At 39.9% G+C, this 24,765-nt stretch overlaps 1 pseudogene; it reads left to right on the forward strand.

The window, feature by feature from the left end:
• LOC128048493 (antigen WC1.1-like) overlaps positions 1-24,765 on the forward strand; it is a 60,358-nt pseudogene that overhangs the window by 12,135 nt on the left and 23,458 nt on the right.

A 24,765-nucleotide genomic window follows, 5' to 3' on the forward strand; every position in this document is an offset into this window, starting at 1 on the left:
TTTTAGAATTGTAAAATATCCGTAAAAGAAATTAAAGACGATATGATCAATGGAAAGTCATTCTGTATTTCTGGCCTGCAAGAATTAGTATTGTTAAAATGCCTGTACTTCTCAAAGTGATCTATAGATTTAATATAATTCCTATCTAAATAGCATTCTTTATAGAAATAGGAAAACAATCTTAAAATATCAGTGTGTGGTTTAATTTTTATATATTCATGAATTCCTGTTTTCTGATCATTATTGAATTTTAGTTCCAATCCATTATGGTCATGTAAGATACTTGGAATTATTTTAATATTTTTGAATTTGTTAAGGTTTATCTGTAGCCTAGCCTGGAGACTATTCCATGTGTGCTTGAGAAGAATGCACATTTTTCTGTGGTGGGAATTAGAACAATGATAGTATTAAAATCAATTATTATCAGCCCTTAGCATTTTCTATGAGTCCTGTTTGAGAAAAAAACCCTTTAATAGGAGACGATGTGGAAACTCAGCTATCTGGTTAACTCCCACTGAGAGCACACTCTCCCCCAGATTCTTTGGCAAATTCTAGGATTTCAAGAGAGATGGCTGGAATGAACTCTCTATGACTCTCTGAGTTTTCTTCACTCATTTTCCTTCCCACTGAGGTCACTGAAGGAATTCATGGAATTTTTTGGCATCAAAAAGTATCAGAAAGACAAGATGTGATGACATAAATGTGAATTAGTGGCAGTGTCCATATTTCTTCTCTGGAGCTGTCACCCATCTACAGGTTGGCATGCCCTCATCAATCCAGCCTCAGGACTTTCCTTAACCTAAGTCACTTGAGGACTAGCTTCTGGGAGAGAAAACTGGTCAGAACATTAGCCCCACAAGTCCCATGAAAGCTTTCTAAGCTTGTCTGGATGCTACGTCTCTAATCTCATAGCCCACGTCCCTCTGGGTGGCTTCTGGTCTGCATATCTCTACGTTCAAGTTTAACTCCTTGAATATTACACATTATCCTTGGATCTGTATGTAGGTCCTAGGCTGCTAAGTGAGAAATTCACTTCTCCAACCAATGCTAAAACACGTGTTTTCAGTATTCAGCCATTCCAATATGGGGCTGAATTGGGCTCTGTACTTTCCAGGCTCCTAGACCAAGAAATTCACATTTCTAACCAGTCTCAAAGTGTATGTTCTTGGGATTCAACCATTCCAAACTGACCTTGTAATCCTCCTGGATTTCTCCAGAGACCTGCTCATGAAAATTCAATTTGGACACTAACTGTCAAAGACTCTCTACATGCTCCACTCCTAAAATGAAAAACTTTCACTCCACTGCCTGTGACGTATGGTTTCCAGTTGCCAAGTCGGTACCACGAACACTCACTGGTTTTGTTGTTGTTTCCTCTTAGGATTTGTGCGTCTGGCTGGAGGGGATGGACCCTGCTCAGGGCGAGTAGAAGTGTATTCTGGAGAAGCCTGGATCCCAGTGTCAGATGGAAACTTCACCCTCCCCACTGCCCAGGTCATCTGTGCAGAGCTGGGGTGTGGCAAGGCTGTGTCTGTCCAGGGACATGAGCTCTTCAGAGAGTCTGATGGCCAGGTTTGGGCTGAAGAGTTCAGGTGTGAGGGGGAGGAGCCTGAGCTCTGGGTCTGCCCCAGAGTGCCCTGTCCAGGGGGTACTTGTCACCACAGTGGAGCTGCTCAGGTTGTCTGTTCAGGTGAGATGCAGGTCAGGCCTTTCACCTCTGTGAACACCCTGCTCAGGTGAGAAAGTCATGTGATTTTGCTGAAACTCTGTCTTCTTCTACCAGCATACTCAGAAGTCCGGCTCATGACAAACGGCTCCTCTCAGTGTGAGGGGCAGGTGGAGATGAACATTTCTGGACAATGGAGAGCACTCTGTGCCTCCCACTGGAGTCTGGCCAATGCCAATGTTGTCTGTCATCAGCTTGGCTGTGGAGTCGCCATCTCCACCCCTGGAGGACCACACTTGGTGGAAGGAGGTGATCAGATCCTAACAGCCCGATTTCACTGTTCAGGGGAAGAGTCCTTCCTGTGGAGTTGTCCTGTGACTGCCCTGGGTGGGCCTGACTGTTCTCATGGCAACACGGCCTCTGTGATCTGCTCAGGTAAGAGCGTGGGACAAGGGCTACTGGTACTCAGGATGGTCCTGGAGTGAAATGTCTCCACGAGTAGAGAGTGAGGTTAAACGGGCTTCAAAGTCAGAGATTTTGTGGTGAAATATGGATCTTCTCATTGTTCATTCATTTCTCAGGTCAGGGCAAGAAGTGTGAGGGGAATAATATGTTTTTAAGCAACACTGTTGCTCACATGTAATCATAGAAAACAATGTAGGAGCAGTAAGTGTAGACCTCAGTATGAAGCCCAGCCCAGAGCAGCAAGGAGAGTGTCCCAGCACCACAGTCACTGTCGTCCCCAGTGTCTGTGTCTTCCCTCCTCGACAGGGAAAAGAGCGCTTACCTAGCTTCTACTAATATAGAGTTTCATTTTTGTTTGAACGTTATATAAAATAATGCAGTATGTTTCATCTTCTGTATCTAATTTCATGGACTCAAAATTATGTTTGGGATTCACACATGATGTTGTATATTGTAGCACTTTATTTATTAGAGTAGAGTATGCTTTGAATGATCACATGGCCATGTACTGATCCATTCTACTGACAGTATAAATCTGAGTTATTTCCAGTTCTTGACTATTACAAATATGATATTACAACTTACCATGACAATGTCTTTGGCAGCAAATATGTGTTACTTATTTTCCATGTTTAACCCTTGGTCTTTTATTTTCATTTTCTTAATCAAATGGTGTCCTTTGATGAACTCATTTCTTATGTAAATATAACTTACCAACATTTTTCTGTACATTTAATGCTTCTTATATCCTTTAAAGGAGAAGGCAATGGCACCCCACTCCAGTATTTTTGCCTGGAAAATCCCATGGACGGAGGAGCCTGGTAGGCTGCAGTCCATGGGGTCGTTAAGAGTCGGAGATGACAGAGCGACTTCACTTTCACGCATTGGAGAAATGGCAACTCGCTCCAGTGTTCTTGCCTGGAGAATCCCAAGGATGCAGGAGCCTGGTGGGCTGCCATCTACTCGAAGATCATAAAAATATTCTCTAAGAGTATATTATGGAAATTTTATTATAGTTCTCTTGCATATTATTGTGCATTCCTTCTGGGATTGATATTTGTGTAAGATAAGGGTCAGGTTTCATCAGTTCAGTTCAGTTCAGTTCAGTGGCTCAGTCGTGTTCGACTCTTAGTGACCCCATGAATCGCAGCACACCAGGCCTCCCTGTCCATCACCAACTCCTGGATTTCACTCAGAGTCGCATCCATCGAGTCAGTGATGTCATCCAGCCATCTCATCCTCTATTGTCCCTTTCTCCTCCTGCCCCCAATCCCTCCCAGCATCAAAGTCTTTACCAATGAGTCAACTCTTCGCATGAGGTGGCCAAAGTACTGGAGCTTCAGCTTTAGTATCATTCCTTCCAAAGAAATCACAGGGCTGATCTCCTTCAGAATGGACTGGTTGGATCTCCTTGCAGTCCAAGGGACTCTCAAGAGTCTTCTCCAACACCACAGTTCAAAAACATCAATTCTGCGGTGCTCAGCCTTCTTCACAGTCCAACTCTCACATCCATACATGACCACAGGAAAAACCATAGCCTTGACTAGACGGACCTTTGTTGGCTAAGTAATGTCTCTGCTTTTTAATATGCTATCTAAGTTGCTCATAACTTTTCTTCCAAGGAATAAGCGTCTTTTAATTTCATGACTGTAATCACCATCTGCAGTGATTTTGGAGCCCCCCAAAATAAAGTCTGACACTGTTTCCACTGTTTCTCCATCTATTTCCCATGGAGTGATGGGACTGGATGCCATGATCTTCGTTTTCTGAATGGTGAGCGTTAAGCCAACTTTATCACTCTCCTCTTTTACTTTTATCAAGAGGCTTTTTAGTTCCTCTTCACTTTCTGCCATAAGGGTGGTGTCATCTGCATATCTGAGGTTATTGATATTTCTCTCAGCAATCTTGATTCCAGCTTGTGTTTCTTCCAGTCCAGTGCTTCTTATGATGTACTCTGCATATAAGTTAAATAAGCAGGGTGACAATATACAGCCTTGACGTACTCCTTTTCCTATTGGGAACCAGTCTGTTGTTCCATGTCCAGGTCTAACTGTTGCTACCTGACCTGCATACAGATTTCTCAAGAGGCAGTTTAGGTGGTCTGGTATTCCCATCTCTTTCAGAATTTTCCACAGTTTACTGTGATCCACACAGTCAAAGGCTTTGGCATAGTCAATAAAGCAGAAGTAGATGTTTTTCTGGAACTCTCTTGCTTTTTCCATGATCCAGCGGATGTTGGCAATTTGATCTCTGGTTCCTCTGCCTTTTCTAAAACCAGCTGGAACATCAGGAATTTCACGGTTCATGTATTGCTGAAGCCTGGCTTGGAGAATTTTGAGCATCACTTTACTAGCGTGTGAGATGAGTGCAATTGTGCGGTCGTTTGAGCATTCTTTGGCATTGCCTTTCTTTGGGATTGGAATGAAAACTGACCTTTTCCAGTCCTGTAGCCACTGCTGAGTTTTCCAAATTTGCTGGCATATTGAGTGCAGCACTTTCACAGCATCATCTTTCAGGATTTGCAATAGCTCTACTGGAATTCCATCACCTCCACTAGCTTTGTTTGTAGTGATACTTTCTAAGGCCCACTTGACTTCACATTCCAAGATGTCTGGCTCTAATGAGTGATTACACCGTCATGGTTATCCAGGTCGTGAAGATCCTTTTTGTACAGTTCTTCTGTGTATTCTTGCCATCTCTTCTTAATATCTTCTGCTTCTGTTAGGTCCATACCATTTCTGTCATATGTACATCCAATTGACTCAGAATCTTTTTTTGAAAAGACTCTTCTGCACTGCAGTGCTGCCTTCATCATAAGCAGAAGGGCTAGTATGTCTGTCTTATTTGAGACTCTCTATTCTGTTCCATGTTATCATTTGTCTATCCTTGCACAAATGCTGCATTTTCTTAATTATCATAACTTCGTAGTTGTTGTTGTTCAATCGCTAAGTCATGTCTGACTCTTTGTGACCCCGTGGACTACAGCACCCCAGGCTTCCCTGTCCTTCACTATCTCCCTGAATTTCAAACTTTGTAGTTAGTCTGAATAATTTACAAGAGTTACTTTATATTAACTCCTCTAATATCGTTGCTTTTCTTACCAACTGTGCTGTTCATTTTTGGTTGCTTGTATTTTGTATGAATTTAGAAGTCAGCTTGTCATTTTCACCAAAAGAAAAGCTTAAGGGTATCATTGAGATTAGATTTAAAAATTTGAGAGTAAACATAGAACTTTGAGGATGATTGACATTGACAATGTTGAGTTTTCCAAATCATTGACATAATACATGCCTCCATTCGGTTAGATCCTGAATTTCAGAGATTTTCCCCATCTTCTACTAGGACTTCTAGGTATTTTATTTTTGATATTATGAGTATTTTTGTGAAAGTGTCCTGGCAATGAATTTTCTTTGACTTTTCACCTTTTAACTCTTTCAATTTTGATGTATGTTGAGACATAAAAATGTTGGGAAAACAATATAAAAATTCCTTTATGACCTTCACCTGGGTTTCTAATTGTTGGTATCAATATTTTGCTTTAATCTCTGTGTGTGTGTCCTTCCTTCTCTGTTCCCCTTCTCCCCCATTTCTTCCTGAATATGTAAATTCTTTCTGAATTCAGTTGAAGACATGATGTTCCTTTATCCTTAGAACAGTTCTGGGAATTTCCTTACAGAACCAGAGTTCAATCAAGTCTTTAATGACTTCAGCTCCAGGTGGCATCTAATTGCAGCTCTGAAAGACCCCACTGAGAGACTGCCAGACAGAGTTTCTTCCTGATTAATGACCCCAAGTCATAAGCAAAATTAAGCACATATTTTTTTCTTCAGCTACTAAGTTTTACCTTTTCATATTGATCAAATTCCCAACATCTGTTGGATCATAGAAAAAGCAAGAGAGTTCCAGAAAAACCTCTACTTCTGCTTCATTGACTATGCCAAAGGCTTTGACTTTGTGAATCACAACAATCTGTGGAAAATTCTTAAAGAAATGGAAATACTAGACCACTTACCTGCCTCCTGATAAATCTGTGTGCAGGTCTAGAAGCAACAGTTAGAATTGGACATGGATACTAACACATATATATGGAATTTAGAAAGATGGCAATGACGACCCTGTATGCAAGACAGGAAAAAAGACACAGATGTATATAACGGACTTTTGGACTCAGAGGGAGAGGGAGAGGGTGGGATGATTTGGGAGAATGGCATTGAAACATGTATACTATCATGTAAGAACTGAATCGCCAGTCTATGTCTGACACAGGATACAGCATGCTTGGGGCTGGTGCATGGGGATGACCCAGAGAGATGTTATGGGGAGGGAGGTGGGAGGGGGGTTCATGTTTGGGAACGCATGTAAGAATTAAAGATTTTAAAATTAAAAAAATAAGAAACTAAAAAAAGAAAAAAAAAAAGAATTGGACATGGGACAACAGACTGTTTCCAAATTGGGAAAGGAGTACGTCAAGACTGTATATAGTCACCCTGCTTATTTAACCTATATGTAGAGTACATCAGGTGAAATGCTTGGCTGGATGAAGCACAAACTGGAATCAAGATTGTCAGGAGAAATATCAATAAGCTCAGATATGCTGATGACACCACCCTTATGGCAGAAAGCGAACAGGAACTGAAGAGCCTCTTGATGAAAGTGAAAGAGGAGAGTGAAAATGCTGGCTTAAAACTCAACATTCAAAAAACAAAGATCATGGTATTTGGTCCCATCATTTCATGGCAAATAGATGAGGAAACAATGGAAACAGTGACAGACTATTTTCTTGGGCTCCAAAAACACTGCAGATGATGACTGCAGCCATGAAATTAAATGATGCTTGCTCCTTGCAAGAAAAGCTATGAGCAACTTAGACAGAATATTAAAAAGCAGACACATTACTTTGCTGACAAAGGTCCATCTAGTCAAAGCTGTGATTTTTCCAGTAGTTATGTATGGATGTAAAAGTTGGACCATAAAGAAAGTTGAGCATCGAAGAACTGATGCTTTTGAACTGTGCTGTTGAAGACCCTTGAGAGTCCCCTGGACTGCAAGGAGATCAAACCAGCGGATCCTAATGGAAATTGGTCCTGAATATTCATTGGAAGGACTGATACTGAAGTTGAATCTTCAATAGTTTGGCCACCTGATAAGAAGAGCTGACTCATTGGAAAAGACCCTGATGCTGGGAAAGATTGAGGGCAGGAGGAAAAGAGGATTGACAGAGGATGCAATGCTTGGATGGCATCACTGACTTGGTGGACATGAGTTTGAGCAAGGTCCAGAAGTTGGTGATGAACAGGGAAACCAGGCAAGCTGCAGTTAATTGGGTCACAAAGGGTTGGACATGACTGAGGGACTGAACTGAAGTGAACTAAGTTTTTTGGAAAAACTGCCATACAACAATATAACCAGAACTCTTGCTATGTGACCTGAATTAATTGAAGAATATCCTCTGATTTTGCATTTTGATGTTTCTACTTTATGCTGAGCTAATGTGCGGCTACACTTATTCTTTTTTTTTATTTTTTTAATACACTTATTCTTTAGTCTTAATTGCAGCTAAGAAGTTTTTCAGCTCTAGAATTATTTGGTTTTTGTTATCATTTCTCTGCAAAGAAGCACATTTTGTCAATTAATTCCATAAGCACTTTAACCGTGGCTACATATATTATCGTCAGCTAACTCTAGCAGCTGAAAAACCTGTGAAATTCTTTCCAATGTCTCCTTTTTCCTTTCTGTTTTTCATGAGATCTATTTTATGTAAGTGTTTGTTCTAAAGATACACATTGAAAAAATTGCAGAGATCCTTCAGAACGAATTTTGTTTTGCTTTTACTTAGGGATAGATTTGGGCTTCCCTGGTGGCTCAGATGGTAAAAAATCCGCCTGCAGTGCGGAAGACCAGGGTTAGATCCCTGGGTTGCGAAGATCCCCTGGAGGACGGCTTGGCAACCCACTCCACTATTCTAGCCTGAAAAATCCTATGGGCGGAGGATACTGGTGGTCTCTAGTCCAAGGGGTTACAAAGAGTCGGACATGACTGAGCGACTAAGCACAGCACAGGGATACATTTAGGGATACAACTTACTTAACTCATTCTTACAGCAACAGTTGGGTTAAAACAGAAATTGTGGTACTGTCAGAAGCAGAACTCTCCAGGGAGAAGGTGAACACTAAGAGTATGATAACTTTACTGCTGGGTCACAGCTCTCATTTTAGGCTCCATCAGTAGTTCATTATTTTCCTTAAATCAGTTTCCTGTTCTTCAACCCTTCCAGACTTCTGATCATTGTTGTTTCTTCAGGAAACCAGACCCAGATGCTGCCCCAGTGCAACGACTCTATGGCAGAACCAGCAGGCTCTGCGGCCTCAGTGGAGAGCGCCCCCTACTGCTCAGGTGAGGGTCCCACAAGACAGAAGACCCTTATCAATCCTTGGGGTCACGACCCCACTGTCCCATTTCTCTCTCCTCAGACAGCAGACAGCTCCGCCTGGTCGACGGAGCCGGTCCCTGCGCCGGGAGAGTGGAGATCCTTGACCAGGGCTCCTGGGGCACGATCTGTGATGACGGCTGGGACCTGGACGATGCCCACGTGGTGTGCAGGCAGCTGGGCTGTGGAGAAGCCCTCAATGCCACGGCGTCTGCTCACTTCGGGGCAGGATCAGGGCCCATCTGGCTGGACGACCTGAACTGCACAGGAAAGGAGTCCCACGTGTGGAGGTGCCCTTCCCGGGGCTGGGGGCGGCACGACTGCAGACACAAGCAGGACGCGGGGGTCATCTGCTCAGGTCTGCGCTGCACACTGTCCACGGGCTGGGGGAGGGGTGGGGCCCTGGAGGACCGGGTCTGAGCCCTGAGGGAGAGATGCTGAAAGGACCAGAGAAGGAGGCTTCCTCCCGTGGAGCCTGTCTTCCCAGCAGATGTGAAGACGAGGTGCTTTCACTTCCTTCTGCAGCAGCTGAGGTTCTGATCCTTTCTTAGCAGTGTTTCCTGGCAGAGGCTTTTCTCACAGTTTTCCTTGAAAGCAGGGCTCTCTCTTCAGTTACATACAAAAAATTTAAACCCACGGTACTAGTTTCTGTTTGCTTCCTCAACAGTTTACCAACTAGTGGTTTACAACAGCATATATTTATTTCCTTACTCTTCTCTAGCTTAGATGTCCAGCAGGGGTCTCACTGGGCTGGGATCAAGGCTTCAGCAGGGCCGCATCACTTTTGTGGATCTAGGGGAGAATCTGTTTCTTGCCTTTTCAAACTTCTTGAAACCACCTACATTCCTTCCTTCACAGCATCCTTCATCCACTATCAGGCCAGCAGTGCTGCAGGCCTCCAACCATTATCCAGAGTCACATCTCTCTTTCTAGCCAGAGCTAAGAAAAGTATTCCACGTTTAAGGACAGTGGGTCTAAGGATGTGATTAGACTGGGCTCATATTGTTAATACATCATCTCACCATCCCGAGGTCCTTACCTTAATCACATCTGTAAATCCCTCTTGTCAGGTATGCTAACATATTCACAGGTTGCAGAATCTGGGGATGTGGACATTTTTGGATTAATTATTATCCTTATATCCCTAATATTCACATCACATCCCTTTGACATACTCTTTAAAGATTTCATCAGGAAGCAGGATTCAGCTGCCCCTCCCTGACTAGTGCCCATGCAGTTTGGTCTTCCTTTCAGTTCATATCCACTACACCGTTGTGGTAGAAATAGAAAGACAGACACAAATGGACAAAGTCAGTTAAAGGGAGGTGATGTCAGTCTTGTTATCTAGTGGGTATCTCTTGAACAAGGTCAGAGATGAATGTTCATTATTTCTAGACGAAAGGAAAACCAGAACAGCCAGCAAAGTTTTTACTGTGTCCTGTCTCCTCCCCTTTCAACCTTAGAGTTCCTGGCCCTCAGGTTGGTGAGTGAGGACCAGCAATGTGCTGGGTGGCTGGAAGTTTTCTACAACGGGACCTGGGGCAGTGTCTGCCGCAGCCCCATGGAAGACATCACTGTGTCCGTGATCTGCAGACAGCTTGGCTGTGGGAACAGTGGAACCCTCAACTCTTCTGTTGGTCTCAGGGAAGGTTCTAGACCCCGGTGGGTGGATGGAATCCACTGTCGGAAAACAGACACCTCTCTCTGGCAGTGTCCTTCTGACCCTTGGAATTACACTTCATGCTCTCCCAAGGAGGAAGCCTATATCTCGTGTGCAGGTGACTTACTGTCTGTTTCTGTGTGTCTGTCCCAACCCTGTAGGATGCAGTGAAATTTGATATTTTAAAGTCTAAGTGATGAGTTTAATTTGGGTTCACAAAATAATATAAAGTGAAAATGTTAGTTGCTCAGTTGTGCTCTTTGTTACCATGTGGACTGTAGCCTGGCAGGCTCCTCTGTCCATGGGATTCTCCAGGCAAGAATGCTGGAATGGGTTACCATTCCCTTCTCCAGGGGGTCATCCTGACCCAGGTATGAAATCGGGTCTCCTATACTGAAGTCAGATTCTTTACTGTCTGAGCCACCAGAGAAGCTTAAATGAGGTAAGAATGAAACTAATTTAATCCACATATTCCAACCTTATTTGTTAAAATTTTTAATTGAGACATAATTCTCGTAACATTATATTAGTTCTAAGTGTAAAACATAGTGTTTATGTATTTGTACATATTGGTAAATCACCACACATACAGTAATATCCATCACCACATGCAGTTACAATTTTTTTCTCTTATGATCCCACAAGTAAGAATTTGCATGGTGAAACTAAAACACAGCACAACCAAATAAATACTTAATTTTAAAAGAGAGTATAATTTTCTTCATAGCATCATGGTTTTTTACCCACACAAGGGCTTCCCTGGTAGGCCAACTGGTAAGGAATCTGCCTGTCATGCAGGAGACCCTGATTTGATTCCTGAGTCTGGAAAATCCGCTGGAGAAGGATAGGCTACTCACTACAGTATTCTTGGGCTTCCCTTGTGACTCAGCTGGTAAAGAATCTGCCTGCAATGTGGGAGACCTGGGTTCGATCCCTGGGTTGGGAAGACCCCCTTGGAGAAGGGGATGGCTACCCACTCCAGTATTCTTGCCTGGAGAATTCCATGGACTCTATACTCCATGGGGTCGCAAAGAGTTGGACATGACTGAGTGACCTTCACAAACACTATATACAAAAATATTATCTCCTTTCCTATATTACTGTCTTAAGATATCTTTTGTGACAATATTTTTCTCTAGAATGTTTTAAAATTTCTTATTTATTCATAGGAACTCTTTATATACAAACTTCACTTACTGTTTTTCTTAAATATTTTTATAAGATTTTCCCCATATTTTACATATATTTTTAAGGTTGTATATGTGTATGGGTGGGTTATGTGGTCAGATCTGTAATGTTTTACTTTTTTGACGTCTGCCTTTAGTGCAATGTTTCAAATGCCATTTTCTATCTCAAAATAACATTGAATCAAGTTTTATTTTCTGCAAACAATTTTACAGTTCCACTAAAGAATATTCAAAACCTAATCAAATTTATTTATTTATTTGAATTTATTTTACTATGTGTGATGGTATAACATCATCACCACATAGGAATTATATTTTAGATATGTGATATCTTAGCTCCATCACAAAATAAAAGCACATGGTTTCATGAGTTCATGGATATGACATCAAAAGTACAGGCAACAATGCAAAAATAGACAAGTGGGAATATATCAAACTAAAAAGCTTCCACAAACCAAATGAAAGATCCACAGAGTGAAAAAGCAAGCTAGCAAAAATTATATAAGGTATTAATCTCCAAAAATAATAAGGAACTCCTATAACTTACTTAAGAGAAAAAAAAACCAACAAACTTAAAACCTAATAACTCAATTAAAAAATTGGCCAAGGGCTTGAATAGACATTTCTCTAAAGAAGACATACAAATGGCAATAGGTATATAAAAAAAAATGCTTGAGATGGTCAATCATCAGGGAAATGTAAATTAAAACCACAAAGAGATATCATCTCACACATGTCAGAATGGCTGTTTTTTTTTTTTTTTTAAAGACATTTAGTGTGGGCAAGGCTGTGGAGAAACTGACACTTTATGTGTACTTATCCATATTAAATGTATCAATTGTACTAATAAAACTATGTAATCCAGGGGTTAAATCTCTGGGCTTTCACTGTCATGGGTCCAGGTTCAATCCCTGACCTGGGAACTATGAGCCCATGAGCAACAGCACAGCCAAAAACAAACAACTAACAGCACAAAAACTATGACCAAAATATCTGTATGATTTATACTGATGTCCCTTTTCATTCTTGATATTGTTAGCTTCATTATCTCTCTGCTCTGCATTAGTGTTGCTCAGTGTTCATCAGTTTTCAGTGAGCCACGTTTAAAGGGTTTTTTCCTATATTTTCTATCCTATGCTTACCTTCTTTTCCATTAATTTTTGTTCCTTTTCAAATTAACCCCAACATTCTACATTCTTTAGACTTTCTCATCTAGTTTCTTAATTGGAAGCTTACTGTTTTTCACTTTCAGTCTTCCCTCTTCTCTAAATCTAGGGTATACTTTTCCCTTAGGCACTACTTGAGTTTCACTAGAAGAATTTATCATACTATTATTTTGTGTTTATTATCATTATTTCACAATATTTTGTAAATTTTAAATTTATTCCCGGACTCATGGTTTTTGGAAGGATCTTGTTGAATTTCCCCAAATAGAAGTGGCTATAAGTATTTTCTTATTAGTTTTTGATTTTATTCCACTGTGGTCAGAGTAAATATTCTGTATGAATTCAAAGAGTGAAAGATTTTGTCTTATTTTGTGGTCATTTTGGTAAAAGTTCCGAGTGCATTTACAGTAATGTGAACTCTTGCGTTGTTGGGTGTGTTGCTCTATGTGTTACTTAGTTAAACGTGCTGATTATGTTGTTGTACATCTACTGAATTCTTCTTTGTTTTTTGTATGTTTGGTCTGCATGCTATTGAAAAAGATCTGGTAATAATCCCCCATTTTGATTGTGATTTTGTCTATTTCTTCTTTTCACTCTGTCAAGTATGTTTGAAACTTATGTTCTGTTACCTTTCTTGAATTCTGTTGTCTAAAATATCTTTGTTAAGGGTGCATCTCATTATAATCATGAAAATTCCCTCTTTAATTCAATTAATGTATTTTGGCTTAAAGTCTACTTTCTGGGACATTGATATAGCTATTCCAGTTTTGTTACAGGTAGTACATCTTTTCCATCATTTTACTTTCAACCATTCTTTGCTTTCATAATATAAGATGGGTATTTTGCAAGTAACATTTGTGTCAATTTTGTTTTATCTTAATCCATTCACTGTAAATGCAATTACTGATATTGATGTGTTGGTATCTGCCATTTGCTTTTAATTGATCCCCCTGCTTTATGTTCCTTTTTGTCTCCTTTTTTCCCCTCCTTTTGTATTAAATAAATCTGTGATTAGTCCAGATTTTCCTTTTTCCTTTTGATTTTCAGCAGCTTTACTAGGAGTGGGGGTTTTCAACTCCTCCATTTATTTTTTAGAAAAGTTCTCTATTGCTATTTCTTCAGATATTACTTCTGCAGTTCTGTCTCTCTGTCTCTTATCTCTTCTCCATCTCCTCCTCCTCTTTCATCTCGTTCTCATCTCTCATCTTTAGGACTCCTCTAAATCACTATACTCTAAGTTCTATATAAAATTCTCTTAACTTATTCATTCACTTTTTAAACCTAGATATTTTATTTTAGGTTGGCAATAGTTCCTTAGACATTTTTATTTATTTATGATTATTTGTTATTGTTTTCATCTTTTTACCTGTTTATTCTCTTCTTCTCTCTTTTCCCCTAAATATAGTAATTGTAGTTAAAATCCTTATCTGCTGAGCCCAGCATTTCTATCATGTGTGTCTCTGCATTCTCTTATCTTTTTTCACTTTGGTCATTTGTCATGTTATCCTAACTTCTCAAATGTCATGTCATTTTTTATTGAGTGCTACAAATTATATATGAAAAAGTAAGATACTCCTGATACATTTTCTAACACCTGAAAGGATTTACCCTTTGTTTTCCTAGGCAGGTAGGGGGATGGGGTGTGTATCACTCAAACATTTAAATATAACCTAAAACTGGGCTGTAATAAGTACGGGCTGCAGTTTTGGTAGCACTCAGTCGACCTCTGATTTCTCTGTCCCTATGACATAGGCTTACAGAGATTTCAGTTCAGAGCCTATATTCTTTGGTAGCTAAGTACCCAAAATAATGAAAAGATTCTGCTTTCCAAGTCTTTTTATATAGTTCTCTAGCTTCCTGCCCTTCACAGTTTATATACTGGGCAAATGTTTGAGGAGAAAACCTGCTGTGTGAGAGAGGCTCTCAAGACTCTAGTTTTGTCTCTCCAGCACCAGGTAACTCCCAGATTATGCTGGCTTCCTGTCACAACAGTAGACCTCTGCTTGTCTGAGCCCAGATTCCGAATCATTAAATTATGCAATGAATTGGCAAATCCCCACAGAGAAAAAGAAGCTATAGATCTTGGACTAACATTAAAGTAATCTCCACTCTTTAGAATTTTAGCATATTTAGTCCATATTGTGTTAACAAATGTTGAATACATTTATTGTTTCTTTTTTTAATCTAAACATTCCATTGTTCACTGAATTTTATTTATTTTTATTATGTTTATTTTTTAAAATTTTTATTTTTACTTTATTTTACTTTACAATACTGTATTGGTTTTGCCATACATTGACATGAATCCACCACGGGTGTACATGAGTTTCCAAACATGAACCCCTCTCCCACCTCCCACCCCATATCATCTCTCTGGATCATCCCCATGCACCAGCCCCAAGCATCCTGTATCCTGCATCTAACATAGACTGGCGATTCATTTCTTGCATGATAGTATACATGTTTCAATGCCATTCTCCCAAATCATCCCACCCTCTCCCTCTCCCTCAGAGTCCAAAAGTCCACTCTACACATCTGTGTCTCTTTTGTTGTCTCGCATACAGGGTCATCATTACCGTCTTTCTAAATTCCATATATATGTGTCAGTATACTGTATTGGTGTTTTTCTTTCTGGCTTACTTCACTCTGTATAATCGGCTCCAGTTTCATCCATCTCATTAGAACTGATTCAAATGTATTCTTTTTAACAGCTGAGTGATACTCCATTGTGTATAGGTACCACAGCTTTCTTATCCATTCATCTGCTGATGGACATCTAGGTTGTTTCCATGTCCTGGCTATTATAAACAGTGCTGCGATGAACATTGGGGTACATGTGTCTCTTTCTATTCTGGTTCCCTTGGTGTGTATGTCCAGCAGTGGGATTGCTGGGTCATAAGGCAGTTCTATTTGCAATTATTTAAGGGATCTCCACACTGTTCTCCATAGTGGCTGTACTAGTTTGCATTCGCAACAGTGTAAGAGGGTTCCCTTTCCCCACACCCTCTCCAGCATTTATTGCTTGCAGACTTTTGGGTCGCAGCCATTCTGACTGGTGTGAAGTGGTACCTCATTGTGGTCTTGATTTGCATTTCTCTGATAATGAGTGATGTTGAGCATCTTTTCATGTGTTTGTTAGCCATCTGTATGTCTTCTTTGGAGAAATGTCTATTTAGTTCTTTGGCCCATTTTTTGACTGGGTCGTTTATTTTTCTGGAATTGAGCTGCATAAGTTGCTTGTATATTTTTGAGATTAGTTGTTTGTCAGTTGCTTCATTTGCTATTATTTTCTCCCATTCAGAAGGCTGTCTTTTCACCTTGCTTATAGTTTCCTTTGTTGTGCAGAAGCTTTTAATTTTAATTAGGTCCCATTTGTTTATTTTTGCTTTTATTTCCAGAATTGGTGGATTATAGAGGATCCTGCTGTGATTTATGTCGGAGAGTGTTTTGCCTATGTTCTCCTCTAGGAGTTATATAGTTTCTGGTCTTATATTTAGGTCTTTAATCCGTTTTGAGTTTATTTTTGTGTGTGGTGTTAGAAAGTGATCTAGTTTCATTCTTTTACAAGTGGTTGACCAGTTTTCCCAGCACCACTTGTTAAAGAGATTGTCTTTATGCCATTGTATATTCTTGCCTCCTTTGTCAAAGATAAAGGTGTCCATAGGTGTGTGGATTTATCTCTGGGCTTTCTATTTTGTTCCATTGATCTATATTTCTGTCTTTGTGCCAGTACCATACTGTCTTGACGACTGTGGCTTTGTAGTAGAGCCTGAAGTCAGGCAAGTTGATTCCTCCAGTTCCATTCTTCTTTCTCAAGATTGCTTTGGCAATTCGAGGTTTTTTGTATTTCCATACAAATCTTGAAATTATTTGTTCTAGTTCTGTGAAAAATATGGCTGGTAGCTTGATAGGGATTGCATTGAATCTGTAGATTGCTTTGGGTAATATACTCATTTTCACTATATTGATTCTTCCGATCCATGAACATGGTATATTTCTCCATCTATTAGTGTCCTCTTTGATTTCTTTCATCAGTGTTTTATAGTTTCCTATATATAGGTCTTTAGTTTCTTTAGGTAGATATATTCCTAAGTATTTTATTCTTTTCATTGCAATGGTGAATGGAATTGTTTCCTTAATTTCTTTTTCTACTTTCTCATTATTAGTGTATAGGAATGCAAGGGATTTCTGAGTGTTGATTTTATATCCTGCAACTTTACTATATTCATTGATTAGCTCTAGTAATTTTCTGGTGGAGTCTTTAGGGTTTTCTATGTAGAGGATCATGTCATCTGCAAAGAGTGAGAGTTTTACTTCTTTTCCAATTTGGATTCCTTTTATTTCTTTTTCTGCTCTGATTGCTGTGGCCAAAACTTCCAGAACTATGTTGAATAGTAGCGGTGAAAGTGGGCACCCTTGTCTTATTCCTGACTTTAGGGGAAATGCTTTCAATTTTTCACCATTGAGGATAATGTTTGCTGTGGGTTTGTCATATAAGCTTTTATTATGTTGAGATATGTTCCTTCTATTCCTGCTTTCTGGAGAGTTTTTATCATAAATGGATGTTGCATTTTGTCAAAGGCCTTCTCTGCATCTATTGAGATAATCATATGGCTTTTATTTTTCAATTTGTTAATGTGGTGAATTACATTGATTGTTTGTGGATATTGAAGAATCCGTGCATCCCTGGGATAAAGCCCACTTGGTCATGGTGTATGATCTTTTTAATGTGTTGTTGGATTCTGATTGCTAGAATTTTGTTGAGGATTTTTGCATCTATGTTCATCAGTGATATTGGCTTGTAGTTTTCTTTTTGTGTAGCATCTTTGTCAGGTTTTGGTATTAGGGTGATGGTGGCCTCATAGAATGAGTTTGGAAGTTTACCTTCCTCTGCAATTTTCTGGAAGAGTTTGAGTAGGATAGGTGTTAGCTCTTCTCGAAATTTTTGGTAGAATTCAGCTGTGAAGCCATCTGGACCTGGGCTTTTGTTTGCTGGAAGATTTCTGATTACAGTTTCAATTTCCATGCTTGTGATGGGTCTGTTAAGATTTTCTATTTCTTCCTGGTTCAGTTTTGAAAAGTTGTACTTTTCTAAGAATTTGCCCATTTCTTCCATGTTGTCCATTTTATTGGCATATAATTGCTGATAGTAGTCTCTTATGATCCTTTGTATTTCTATGTTGTCTGTTGTGATCTCTCCATTTTCATTTCTAATTTTATTGATTTGATTTTTCTCTGTTTCTTGATGAGTCTGGCTAATGGTTTGTCAATTTTATTTATCCTTTCAAAGAACCAGCTTTTGGCTTTGTTGATTTTTGCTATGGTCTCTTTTGTTTCTTTTGCATTTATTTCTGCCCTAATTTTTAAGATTTCTTTCCTTCTACTAACTCTGGTGTTCTCCATTTCTTCCTTTTCTAGTTGCTTTAGGTGTAGAGTTAGGCTATTTATTTGACTTTTTTCTTGTTTCTTGAGGTATGCCTGTATTGCTATGAACTTTCCTCTTAGCACTGCTTTTATAGTTTCCCACAGGTTTTGGGTTGTTGTGTTTTCATTTTCATTTGTTTCTATGCATATTTTGATTTCTTTTTTGATTACTTCTGTGATTTGTTGGTTATTCAGAAGCGTGTTGTTCAGCCTCCATATGCTGGAATTTTTAATAGTTTTTCTCCTGTAATTGAGATCTAATCTTAATGCATTATGGTCAGAAAAGATGCTTGGAATGATTTTGATTTTTTTGAATTTATCAAGGTTAGATTTATGGCCCAGGATGTGATCTATCCTGGAGAAGGTTCTGTGAGCACTTGAGAAAAAGGTGAAATTCATTGTTTTGTGGTGAAATGTCGTATATATATCAATTAGATCTAACTGGTCTATTGTATCATTTAAAGTTTGCATTTCTTTGTTAATTTTCTGTTTAGTTGATCTGTCCATAGGTGTGAGTGGGGTATTGAAGTCTCCCACTATTATTGTGTTATTGTTAATTTCCCTTTTCATACTTGTTAGCATTTGTCTTACATATTGCGGTGCTCCTATGTTTGGTGCATATATATTTATAATTGTTATATCTTCTTCTTGGATTGATCCTTTGATCATTATGTAGTGGCCTTCTTTGTCTCTTTTCACAGCCTTTGTTTTAAAGTCTATTTTATCGGGTATGAGTATTGCCACTCCTGCTTTCTTTTGGTCTCTATTTGCATGGTATATCTTTTTCCAGCCCTTCACTTTCAGTCTGTATGTGTCCCTTGTTTTGAGGTGGGTCTCTTGTAAGCAGCATATATAGGGGTCTTGTTTTTGTATCCATTCGGCCAGTCTTTGCCTTTTGGTTGGGGCCTTCAACCCATTTACGTTTAAGGTAATTATTGATAAGTATGATCCCGTTACCATTTACTTTATTGTTTTGGGTTCGGGTTTATACACCCTTTTTGTGTTTCCTGTCTAGAGAATATCCTTTAGAATTTGTTGGAGAGCTGGTTTGGTGGTGCTGAATTCTCTCAGCTTTTGCTTGTCTGTAAAGCTTTTGATTTCTCCTTCGTATTTGAATGAGATCCTTACTGGGTACAGTAATCTGGGCTGTAGATCATTTTCTTTCATCACTTTAAGTATGTCTTGCCATTCCCTCCTGGCCTGAAGAGTTTCTATTGAAAGATCAGCTGTTATCCTTATGGGAATCCCCTTGTGTGTTATTTGTTGTTTTTCCCTTGCTGCTTTTAATATTTGTTCTTTGTTAATTTGATTTATATGTGTCTTGGGGTGTTTCACCTTGGGTTTATCCTATTTGGAACTCTCTGGATTTCTTGGACTTGGGTGATTATTTCCTTCCCCATTTTAGGGAAGTTTTCAACTATTATCTCCTCAAGGATTTTCTCATGGTCTTTCTTTTTGTCTTCTTCTTCCGGGACTCCTATAATTTGAATGTTGGAGCATTTCATATTGTCCTGGAAGTCTCTGAGATTGTCCTCATTTCTTTTAATTTGATTTTCTTTTTTCCTCTCTGATTCATTTATTTCTACCATTCTATCTTCTATTTCTCTAATCCTATCTTCTGCCTCTGTTATTCTATTATTTGTTGCCTCAAGAGTGTTTTTGATCTCATTTATTGCATTATTCATTATATATTGACTCTTTTTTATTTCTTCTAGGTCCTTGTTAAACCTTTCTTGCATCTTCTCAATCCTTGTCTCCGGGCTATTTATCTGTGATTCCATTTTTATTTCAAGATATTGGATCATTTTCACTATCATCATTTGGAATTCTTTCTCAGGTAGATTCTCTATCTCTTCCTGTTTTGTTTTGTTTGGTGGGCAACTCTCCTGTTCCTTTACCTGCTGAGTATTCCTCTGTCTCTTCATCTTGGTTATATTGCTGCGTTTGGGGTGGCCTTTCTATATTCTGGGAATTTGTGGAGTTCTCTTTATTATGGAGCTTCCTCACTGTGGGTGGGGTTGTATCAGTGGCTTGTCAAGTTTTCTTGGTTAGGGAGGCTTGTGTTGGAGTTCTGGTGGGTGGAGCTGGATTTCTTCTCTCTGGAGTGCAATGGAGTGACCAGTAATGGGTTATGAGATGTCAATGGTTTTGGAGTAACTTTGAGCTGCCTGTATATTGAAGCTGAGGGGTGTGTTCCTGTGTTGCTGGAGAATTTGTGTGGTATGTCTTGCTCTGGAACTTGTTGGCCCTTGGGTGGTGCTTGGTTTCAGTGTAGGTATGGAGGCGTTTGATGAGCTCCTATTGATTAATGTTCCCTGGATTCAGGAGTTCTCTGATGTTCTCAGGATTTGGACTTAAGCTTCCTGCTTCTGGTTTTCAGTTTTATTTTTACAGTAGCCTCAAGCACCAATAATAAAACAGCACCAATAATAAAACACCAATAATAAAACATCTAGGTTAAAGATGAAAAGTTTCTCCACATTGAGAGACACCCAGAGAGGTTCACTGTTTTTGAAGACAATGATCTGCTTTTCTGGGTGCCTGATATCCTCTGCCAGCATTCAGAAGTTGTTTTGTGGAGTTTGCTCAGCGTTGAAATGTTCTTTTGATGAATTTGTGAGGGAGAAAGTGGTCTCCCTGTCCTATTCCTCGGCCATCTTAGGACCGTCCTCCCATTTACTGTTTCTTAAAAAAAACATTTCCCAGCTTTTGAAGTTGTATCCAGAAAGACCCAGCAAGACACATTGGCCTGCTGTGAACTTCATTCTCCCTGGAAGTGGAAAATTTTAGGTTTAATTCTCTATTTCATTATTTACTTAATGTGCAGCACTGATAGACATTATTTAACCTTTCTTTACCTTTTTTTTAACCTTTCCTCCTACTTTTCAACCTTATTAATTCTCTTGCCACTGCTATAAGAAACCAGACCCAGCTGCTGCCCCAGTGCAATGCTGCTGCTGCTGCTAAGTCGCTTCAGTCGTGTCCGACTGTTAGCTACCATGGGCTTCAGCCTACCAGGCTCCTCTGTCTATGGGATTGTCCAGGCAAGAGTACTGGAGTGGGTTGCCATTGCCTTCTGCGCGAGTGCAAAGACTCCATATCAGAACCAGTAGGGTCTGCAGCTTCAGAGGAGACTGCCTCCTACTGCTCAGGTGAGGGTCCCACAGGACAGAAGACCCTTATTCTCCAGCTCAATGCCTCGTGTCCCGTTTCTCTCTCCTCAGACAGCAGACAGCTCCGCCTCATGGACGGGGGCGGTCCCTGCACCGGGAGAGTGGAGATCCTTAACCAGGGCTCCTGGGGAACCATCTGTGATTATAACTGGAGCATAAACAATGCCCGCGTGGTGTGCAGACAGCTGGGCTGTGGAAAAGCCCTCCAAGCCACTTTCTCTTCTTCCTTTGGGGCGGGATCAGGGCCCATTTGGCTGGACAACGTGAAGTGCACAGGAAAGGAGTCCCACGTGTGGAGGTGCCCTTCCTGGGCCTGGGGGAAGCACTACTGCGATCATAGCCTGGATGCAGGAGTCATCTGCTCAGGTATGGTCAGTTCATGCCCACCAGCTGGGAGAATGGAAAGTTCCAAGAAAGCTGGGGTCTGATCAGAGGGAAATAGGGAACGAGGTCGGGGGCTAGAGAGGGCTGAGACAACTACCCATTCTCCCTGAGTGCCCTGTAGCTGTGAGCAATGAGCTTCATATACTTTCCTCTTACAAGTCTCTGCTATTCTGTTCTTCTCCAGTGCTCTTACCTGACACTAAAATAGCTTTATTTATTCTCCCAGTTAAAATAAATCCTCATAATTTTTTTTTCATAATTCACTTTTTGTAAGAGTGAAACATTTGCTAACAGCCACATACACACTCCCTTTGCACAGGAAGGCTGAGAGGCAGGGACGAAAAAATGAGAATGTACTTTCCTGGGTGGAGTTGTTTCTATACAGACAGTGTGAGACATTATTTTGCACTAGATTAGTATGAGTGGAAGCTACTCCTACTATAGGAGGATATCATTTATATGTATAGAGGGTATCCCTACAGGGGTTATCATTTAACAGATCAGAGATTCTTATGGATTTGTGCCAGATTTCAAGTTTCCTTTGCAAATTTAGACATAAATGTTCATAGTTCTTTGATGGTAGAGAATTGTTGATGGAATGCTCTGAGTCATATATTCTTCCATTGTTACTAGAAAAGTCTCCCTCTCCAATTTTTCCTTTAAAATATCTGTATAAATGCAAACTTTGGAGGAACACTTAGCCATGCACTGACAAGTCAAAGGTGGAGGTAATAAAACTTGAATATTTCTGTTTTATGTTAAGAGATTAAATAGTTTATATTTGATGACTTTAATGGTATAAGAGAATTGCATTTGGGGGCTTATTTGGAGTAAGTGAACAAATATAATTTTTGAAAAGGTGGGAAAGGTTTTATAGTAGCTGGGAGGAAGGAGAATGGCAAAGGGAGCAGATGAAGGCAAGTGTGAGGTTCTCTGAGCAGCACTGAGGGGCCAGGTGTGGTGTGAAGGATGCTATGTGTGCCTAAGGACACAGGATGTGTACACAGCAAGAGACCAGACAAGGATATGTCTTTACTATATTTAATATCTTTACTCACATCGGCCTTCTAGTTAATAATTTTCTTGGAATTATCACACACTGATTCTTCCATGTAAATTTTAAAATCAAGTAGAAAATAAAAAAGATATACCATATCTCAGAAGTCTCTATCCTAATATGTATAAGACTTTATTGAGTATTTAGCATATATTTAAATATTTCACAGGTATCAGGGTATATAAAACAGAATACAAGAAATACCTTTTTCTTGTTCTTTGTAAATTTTTAATCTCATAGAATTAATATAACAATATCAATAACCTCAGATATGCAGATGACACCACCCTAATGGCAGAAAGTAAAGACGAACAGAGGAGAGCCTCTTGATGAAAGTGGAAGAGAAGAGTGAAAAAGCTGGCTTGAAACTCTGCATTCAAAAAACTAATATCATGGCCTCCAGTCCCATCACTTCATGGCAAAGAGATGAGGAAAAATGGAAGCAGCAAGAGACTTTATTTTCTTGGGCTCCAAAATCACTGCAGACTGTGACTCCATCCATGAAATTAAAAGGCACTTGCTCCTTGGAAGAAAAGCTATGACAAACTTAGACAGCATGTTAAAAAGCAGAGACATTACTTTGTGACAAATGTACGTATAAGTCAAAGCTATTTATTTTATTTCCCAGTAGTTATGTATGGACGTGAGAGTTGGATCATAAAGAAGGCTGAGCGCTGAAGAATTGATGCTTTTGAACTGTGGTGCTAGAGAAAACTCTGGAGAGTCCCTTGGACAGCACAAATCAGTCAATCCTAAAGGAAATCAACCCTGAATAACTCATTGGAAGGATGTATGCGGAAGCTGAAGCTCCAATACTTTGGCCACATGATAAGAAGAAATGACTCATTGGAAAAGACCCTGAGACTGGGAAAGATTGAAGACCAGAGAAGAAGGGGACGACAGAGGATGAGATGGTTGGATGGCATCACTGACTCAATATACATGAGTTTGAGTAAACTCAGGGAGATAGTGAAGGACAGGGAAGCCTGGAGCGCTGCAGTCCATGGGGTCACAAAGAGTCGGACACGACTGAGTGACTGAGCAACAAAAACAACCAGTTAAACAAAAATGCTTTAACTAGAATGTGTAGCCTGTGGCAAAACTCCCAGCCAGAGGACTAGGGGTCCTGACCTGGGCCTCTCTGGGGAGATGGAAATGGATAAATAACAAAAGGCAAGCAGATCATCCTCTCCCTCATCATTCATTCTTGTATCAGTGGTCAGGCTAATCCTTCAATTCTTTGATTTCTGTGGTGTCTCTTCTGTTCTCTCCAGCTCTCTATAGTAGATTTTTATTCTGTTACATCATTCTTTTTGAGACTTCAAAGTTTACATACTTATGCAATCAGAGTCCTTTACCAGGACAAATTCCACCATTACATACATAGCCATGAGCACACTCAGAAACCAGGCAAATTATTTTAAAAATTGTTCTTTATAATTTGTAGGGGGTTTTCCCATTGGATTACCTTTTCTCTGTCCAAATATGGTCCCTGAAGGATGAAATCATGATCATGAGTCTTTTCCTTGGTCTCTCTCTCATACTCTATCCTCTCCCCGTTTAACCTACCACTCACCCCACCTCACTCCCCACAGAAGCTCTTCCCTTTTGGAGTGTCCTTTCCATCTATTTGTAGCTCTTAAGATCATTTCTTCTTTTCTGCATTTGGGGGAACTGGGAAAGCGTAGCAGTGTTAGGTGGCAAATGGGAGAAGCACAGGGGATAAAAGGTGTTAAAATCTTGTGGAACAAGTATTTGGTTTCCAAATCTATGTTTCAACATAACTGAGGCTTTTGCAATTGAGAAATCTCTAAAATATATACGGCTTGTTTGCTCTCTGCTATCTTCCTCTCACTCCCCTTTCTCGTACCTTGCTGGCTTCTTGTTTCAGAAATCCAGATAGGAAAGGAATATGCAGTTGGCATATAGATAGGGTTAGAATACATTAAATTCTCATCACTCCTTCACATTTACTAAGAATCTCATGTCTAGGATGAAGTAATCAGCTAACTCAGTTGTCTTGCATAATCCCACTGGGACTTCGCTTTCTCTCAGATGTGTTCATGCTGCTAAGTAGCTTCAGTCATGTCCGACTCTGTGCAACCCCATAGATGGCAGCCCACCAGGCTCCCCCATCCCTGGGATTCTCCAGGCAA

The sequence above is a fragment of the Budorcas taxicolor genome, chromosome 5, assembly GCF_023091745.1.
Source record: "Budorcas taxicolor isolate Tak-1 chromosome 5, Takin1.1, whole genome shotgun sequence".
Classification (NCBI taxonomy): Eukaryota; Metazoa; Chordata; class Mammalia; order Artiodactyla; family Bovidae; genus Budorcas; species Budorcas taxicolor.